The sequence below is a fragment of the Bombina bombina genome, unplaced genomic scaffold (genome assembly GCF_027579735.1).
Source record: "Bombina bombina isolate aBomBom1 unplaced genomic scaffold, aBomBom1.pri scaffold_573, whole genome shotgun sequence".
NCBI classification, from domain to species: domain Eukaryota; kingdom Metazoa; phylum Chordata; class Amphibia; order Anura; family Bombinatoridae; genus Bombina; species Bombina bombina.
The window spans coordinates 103,431-111,282 of record NW_026511924.1 but is presented as its reverse complement, the minus strand read 5'-3'; the positions used below and the strand labels follow the sequence as shown (position 1 = coordinate 111,282).

Below are 7,852 nucleotides of genomic sequence, written 5' to 3'. Positions count from 1 at the left end.
TTCCAAGCCCCCGACAGCCACATTTAGTTCAGCAACATACTTAGTCAGGGAGTCTATGTTACCCCACCATACGCCAAACACATCTATGTAGCGCCACCAAATAATTTAAACAAATTATTCTCAGATGATCTTTTCTTCTACCATATTCATAAATAGGTTGGTGTATGATGGGGCAACATTAGACCCCATGGCTGTTCCCTTTATCTGGATATACCAGTCATCTTGGAAAATAAATTCCAGTACAAAATGAGCCTTAAAAGCTCCTCTATAAACATACATTGTTGTTGTGGCAAACCCTTATCTACACTAAGCACTCTTGTTGCCTGTTTCATGCTTAATGCATGTATACAGGCTCTTAAAATCTAGTTTATACATGATAAACCTGTCATTTAATAAAGCCAATTCCTTGGCCTTTTAAGAAAATCTCCTGTGTCCTTGATGTAAGAACTACATTTTATTACCTCTTTTTGCAATAATCAATAAATATTGACACATTGGAAAATACTGAGTCCACACTTGAGATTTGATTAAGAGATCTCAGGAAATGCAGAAAAAAAAAATTAAGAGGGTACCCATAAGCTGTTCTAGACAAATGTAATCAAAACCTTGAAAAATTTACTCCAAAGGTAGATTATAGAATGGTATTTTCATCCCAATATAGCATTCATGGTAACTGTTAAAATTATAAATAAGCATTGTCCTATTCTTCAAAAATGCAATAGTCAAGTTAAGGAGTTTGAAGAAAAACCAATCATCGCGTTGCATATAAAAGGGTTAGGATTTTGAGTGATTACTTTGTTAGGTCCAATATAGGCCCATCAAAACTTAAAGAGCAGAGGTATTTAGGCAAAAGGAACTTCGGTTGCTACCCCTGTTTGGGATGTATGAGCTGTAACTCAATTAAAGGAAGAGATTCACATGTGAGACATTTGCCGTCTAATAAAGTGTCCCTGTTACCTCATCTATATTGGTGAGACGGTGAGAAAAGTCAGATAGAGTCAGCACCGCTCCAATATTAGATGTGGGGACAAGGAAGCACCAGTATCTAACCATTTTTTGGAAATGGGACATAGTATTAGTCAGTTAAGGTGGCAAATTATTGATCATGTGGGCCCTCTGAGGGAGGGGACCGTGAAAAGCCATTTAAATAAAAGAAATGTATTGGATAAATAGACTAGGAACTTTGGTCCCATATGGAATGAATAGGGACTTTGGTCAGTATTCTGGTAATCTGAATATCTTCTTTAAAAAAATAAACAATTTTTTAATGAAACAAATATAGGTTAGTAATTATGGTAAATTGTAAATAACTTAGTTTTTAAAAAAAAAAAAAATTGAGAATTTAAAAGGGCAATATAAATGAAATGATTGCCTTTAAAATGTTCAATGTATTAAGGTGTGTAAATAGTTAACACATGGTGGCGCTAGGTTTTGAAAACGGAGACACACGTATTGGCTTTAAAACGAGGCATTTCAGTGTACTGTGTATAGCACGATTAAGTGATATCTATCACAAAACGTTGCTTTTTTGGTCAAATAGACTTTTTAAATATATCTGGCGCTGTGGACACATTGTTTCGTAGTGTGCTCCAGTTCTGATATCCTGAAAATCTGGGCTTTTTGGGGACAAGGTTTGAGAACCCTTGTTCTTTGGCAACACAAATCTTATTAACAAGGTGTTTACTGTCCCTTTACTTATGTTTTATATATGTTATTCTATATTGTTTGATATTTATTTTAACCCTTCCCACCCTTAGGATGTTATCATGCCATCCTAATTGCACTGGGATTTTTAGCACCCTTAGGATGGCATTGAATATCCTATTTGGGTGTCCTGCAACCATAGAAGCTGCCCAAATAGGATTGTGGGTTGGAGGGTTTGCCTAGCGTAATAGGCACTCCCCCCACCCCAATCCTATCAATGAAATCATGCAATTTCTCTTTTTCTAAACATTTTTACAATGTAGAAGTCCAGATGCGAAGTGATTACAAGCAGTTTGTAAATGATAGGAAAAACTAGTTAATGCAACAAATTCAAGAGATTTTACCAACTCAGGTGGCACCTTTCCTTGCTTGTGTGTTGTGCCTCAGGGTAATGTGGAATCACCACATTTTGCAGCTACTTTTTAGCTATGTAGTTTTGAATAGCTGCAGGAAGATGGAAAACACCTTTCGAATAGGTTTGTGTATGTCCCCAGTCAAGTGGTTAAACCAATGTGTATGCATTAAAGAACATAAAAATCACTGGAAACCAATTGGTGTAAAAAAAAAAAAAATGCATTTTATTATTTTTTTTATTTCAGAGTGTTCCACTATTTTCCTCTCAAGATGAAACTAGTGATTTTTATAACACATTAGCTGATTTGGATAAAAACGTTCAGAGTTCATTCAACAGACTCTCAGGCTTGTATCTTCAGAAAGGAGCTTCAGGCATCAGTTGGGACTTGTTAAAAACGGCGTACTGGCGGAGTCTGAAAAAGAATAAGGAAGACTGTAATGCTATGTGAAGACACTATTTTATGTACAGTGTAAATGGGGAGTGAGAAGAATTACTCAGATCAGTCCTGGGACTTGCTCAGAAACAGCCTCTGTTTTTCAGCAATGAGCATCAGACGGCGTTAAATGAATACATCACGGCAAGACAAGACACAAATTAAAAGAAATACATTTACCTAAATCTGTGCACAGCAAGTGTTGTGGCAGGACACTGAATCTTCTGTACACCATGCTTTATCTAATGAATGGGCCGATTCATACTGGAGCAAGCGTATACCATATTGAGCGCCGTCTGAGGCAGCATCATGTACACTAGAAATAAAGAGGGAGGTTAGATCATTTCTCAGACAGGATATAAAAAAAATAAAATTGTATTTTTCATTTTTGCATTCGTGTTCCTTTGCCCACTCTTTGGTATAATGCGACTTTCAAGTCCTTTAAAGGGACACAGGCCAAAGATCTCACGACTCCGAACAATTAAACAACTTTCCAATTTACTAATATCATCCAGTTCTCTTCATTTTCTTGTTACCCTTTGTTGAAAAGCAGGACGGTAAATTCAGCCGTGTGCATGTGTCTGCAGCATTAAATTGCAGCAGTTTTGCAACAATGTTATAAGTTAGCAAGAGCACTAGACGGCAGCACTATTTCCTGTCATGTAGTTTTCCAGGCACGTACACACTACCTATTTAGATCTCTTCAACAAAGAGAGCAAATTGGAAACTTTAGTTTATTCTCTATCTAAATCAGGAGATAAATTTGGGGTTTCGTGTCTCTTTAGCATCTGCAAAAGGGTTAAAGAAACTAATGGTTCAGGTGGAGTATACCATTTTAAAAATGCACAGTAAACAAAAACACTGAAGTAGTAATTGTGGATACCCATATGGGATGGAAAATGAACATACAAGCCAACATTTTTTTCACGAGTCAAAAAAAATAAACATGCAGTCTATCGTCAGCTAGCTCCCAGTAAGGATTGTGTCAATACAGAGAGAAGCTACTGAGCTCTACTAACTATAAGCTCAGCTCATTTGATTAGGTTGTGCTTCCAATTAGAAGAGAATAAAAGATCAGAAGTTTAATTAAACTAGGAGATTAGTAAGGAAAACAAAAAATTTGTATGACTTAAGGGTAATACAAGTGTAACCAGACTCCACTTCCTTTTATATAATATCACATAAGACAGTAACTTAAAGGGACACTCAAGTCAAACAAACTCATTCAGATAGAGCATGCAATTTTAAACATTCCAATTTACGTCTATTAAAAATATATATTTATATTTAAACTTTGAGTCACCAGCTTCTACTGAGCATGTGCAAGAATTCAGAAGCGTATATGCATTTGTGATTGGCTGATGGCTGTCACATGGTACAGGAGGAGTGGAAATAGACAACTTTTAAACTTTAAAGGGATAGGAAAGTCCCAATTTAACTTGCAGAATTCAGATAGCGCTGATAATTTTCCCAACACTTAAATTCACTTCTATTTTCAAATAAAAATGAATATGGACATATCCTACATTAGCTAATTAGTGCCTGCATATATTAGTCTCTTGTGATTGGCTAACTAGATGTATTCAGCTAGCTGCCAGTATTGCAATGCTCTTCCTTCAGCAAAGGATAAAATAGTTGTTAAAATGTTATGTTCTATTTGAATTATGAAAGAACATTTTGGGGTTTCCTGTCCTTTTAAATAGTCTAGTCAAAATTAAACTGACGATATAGATAGTGCAGTTATTTTAAGCAACTTTCTATGTTACGCCTATTTTCCATTTTTCTCTCTTGCTATCTTTATTTGATTTTATGCTTAGTATGTCCCATTTTTGGTTCAGAACCTAGGTAGCACTTGCTGATTGGTGGCTACATTTAGACACCAATCAGAAAGTGCTACCCAGGTGCTTAACCAAAAATGGGCCAGCTTCTATGCTTACATTCTTGCTTTTCAAATAAAGATAGCAAGAAAATGAAGAAAATTTAATTGGAGTAAATTAGAAAGTTGCTTAACATTGCATTCTATATCTGTCTGAATCATACGTTTAATTTTGACTTTACTATTCCTTTAAGTGATAAATTACAATCAAGAAACTACTTAAAGGGACATAATACCCAAATGTTTAAACACTTGAAACTGATGCAGTATAGCTGTAAAAAGCCGACTAGGAAATATCACCTGAACATCTCTATGTAAAAAAGAAAGATTATACCTCAAGTTTTTCAGCAGCCACATCCCATTGTAAAGGACTTCTAAGCAGCAAATCAGTATGTCTGTCCCTGGACAGCTGAAGGAGCGAGCTTACGTGCACTCATCTTATTTCCCTATTCAGTGTAAGAAAGTTTACAATATAATCTCATTAGAGTTAAGTGAAATCTCATGAGATCACAGTAAAAGTTCATGACCTCCGCACTGCTGATGAGCTGCATTTTTTTTTACCTGCAGTTGGGCTGCAGCTGAGTTTAACGTTTTACACAGTACTTACTCTGCTGAGCTTAGGAGATTGTGAGATAAAATCTTCCTTTACATAGAGATGTTCAGGTGATATTTTCTTGTCAGCTTCTTAGTTATGCTGCATCAGTTTCAAGTGATTTAGCATATGAGTATTATGTCCCTTTAAATACATACATTATTTGGAGACTTGTACGTTGAGTAACGTAGCTTGATTACAGAGAACCTGGGATATCATTTACAAAAACTGCCAGACGATCAGACACTACAGGACCTAATCATAAGTGGGCAGACTTTTTGAATTATGATGATTTAAAGGGACAAACCCTTTTCAGATAGCACATACAATTTGAAACACTTTCAAATGCACTTCTATAGAAGAATTGTATTATCCTTTGTTGAAAAGCAGGCAGATAAGTTTTACCAACAATGTTATACATTAGCACGAGCACTAGATGGGAGCACTATTGGGAGAATGAAGCAAATTTGATAGAAACAAATTGGTAACTTTTTAAATTGTATTCCCTATCTGAATTATGAGAGAAACATTTGGGGTTTCATGTCCTGTTATTTTTTATGATCAAATTTCAGCAATTTATTGTACATAAGTTAGAGCTTGAGATTGTCCCCATTTCCATTATTTTAGAAAATAATGTATAGAATACATTTTATATAAATTTTAATTATGCTAAATGGTGTTCTAGAAAAAAGCTAAAAAAATATAATGCATTAGGGGTGAAGGTTAATTGGAAAATATATATATTCAACATTAAATATATGATTCATACGACCCCTAGATCTTGCTCAGAAACAGCCTCTGAGTTTCAGCAATGAGCATCAGATGGCATTTTAGTTACTACATCACAGCAAGACAACAGATGCTCCAAGTGTGTGTGGGGTAATTACCTTTGTCTTGATGTTGGTCTTGTGGCTACTAACAGCCAGTAACTAACACTGAGTGTTTAAAAGCATCTAATCTTTTAGTGAATACATCTTCTGGATCCCAATGTATGGCCGGTACATCCTGCGGAGAGAACAGAGACAGAGAGATATAAGACCATGTCAAGTATAGATGGAAGCAGCAACATGTGCAGTACAAAGGCAGTGTATCCAGAAGTCAGATTAGCCCAAACAGGCACTGTCTCAGCATTAGCACCATCAGTACAAAAAAGTTCTATAAGCAGCTAATAATGCATGTTTTAAGGCAGTGCTTGACAAATATGTTAAAAAAATTAGGAGCCACTAAGAATATTTAGGAACCAGGCATATTTTTAGGAGCCAGACAGTTGAATTTGTATATAGATATATGGAGAATAACCCAAGAAGTTAGGAGCCAGGGGTAAAATTCTAGGGAGCCAGTGGCTCCCAGGTTTGTCGAGCCCTGTTTTAAGGGACATAAAGCAATAAAATATGCTAATGTACCACATTATATTCTTGCACGGTTGCTAATGAAAACCCAATTACTTTCACTGCAAAGAATACACCACACTTAAAAGAACAGAATAGACAAAAAAGTGCTAAAAAAGGGACTATATATTGAAACTAAAGAGTATTTAAAATGTATATAGTTTCCTACTCTTGCACTTCTCAGTACATTTTCTATACATATTTACACTATACAGCTATATGTTTTTCTACAGTCCCTAATTGAATTATGGAACCTGACATCACAGGGGACTCATCAAATTAAAGGGATATTCCGGCCAAAATTGGAATCCACATTGATGCATTTCAGTTTTGAATAGAAGCATTTTTGTAATGTACATGTATTAGCAAAAATCCTTCTAAAAAAATATATATATATAAATGTAGTGTATTTAAGTATGCACTGTGCACCAGCATTTTAAACAGCACTTGTTCAGAGAGTCCAAGGTGCTTGTACCATCTGTTAATGACTCAATTTCTTGAAGACTGACATAATACAAGCCCCACTGGCAACCTGAGCAGCTGCAGTATTTAAAATTCTAGTGCATTGAGAATGTCTAGCTATCCTTCACATGCAGAGAAGATTATTAACACTAAAATAGTAATAACTTTTACTAGAAGCATTTTTGCCAGTAGTTGTATATTACAAATATGTTTCTATTCAAAGATGTAAATCATCTATGTGCATTTAAATTTTGACCGGAATGTCCCTTTAAGCTTCAAAATGTTTAATACATTTCAATTGCACATTTTATGTATACACACAAGGGATAAATTAAGTTTTTCACTGTTCTAAGCAATCACTATAGTGTTTTAGCAAGACCCATTAATTAGCAACAACCTAATCTTATCCAGTTGTTAATAGCTGAATTATAATATACATAACCAAAATAACTGTCCCTTTAAACGTATAGGATCGCAGCATGTTTATATAGCAATACTCACGACAACTGCAGGGTTTTGGATGCTCGCGTTATAGACCCATAGTGCCATTGAAGAATCGCTCGGAAGGATATCTTGTCTTTCATGGTTACGATACGGCCGGGGATACTCCACCAGCGGAGGATGGCAAAAGATTGTACTAACAAATTTAAACCGGTGAGAAAGAGAGCGAAAGAAGACGCTTGCCCCTTATAACAGTACGTGAGACTGAACGTGATTACGCAACCGCACAGCATAAGACGTAGCGGCGGTCTGGCGGAGTGATACAAACTAGTAGCCAATTTGGAGTCCCATTGAGCGTTCATAAAGTGTAGGTACTGTAGATAGTGATGTGTATGCTGAGTGACCGATACAAAAAAAGTGCCAATATGGTTTTGTGCATGCGCGATGTTAACAAGTCAAGTTCAAAATACCTTAGCCATAACTAAGTGTATAACTATGTCAGTGAAATAGTAAAAAAAAAAAATAGTTTAAAATACAGTTTATACTAACTATCCAATTTGGGTAAATCGTCCATTTACACTTTACAGACAATATATCAGCC

At 35.6% G+C, this 7,852-nt stretch overlaps 1 long non-coding RNA gene across 1 annotated transcript; it reads right to left on the bottom strand.

Annotated features, from left to right (window-relative positions):
- Positions 1-2,255: 2,255 nt before the first annotated feature.
- On the bottom strand, positions 2,256-7,492 carry LOC128644013 (uncharacterized). Its single transcript, XR_008399907.1, has 4 exons — positions 7,312-7,492; positions 5,848-5,965; positions 2,673-2,808; positions 2,256-2,471 (listed from the first exon to the last, which is right to left on the bottom strand). It is a non-coding gene; the product is annotated as an uncharacterized LOC128644013 (long non-coding RNA).
- Between the last annotated feature and the right edge of the window lie 360 nt (positions 7,493-7,852).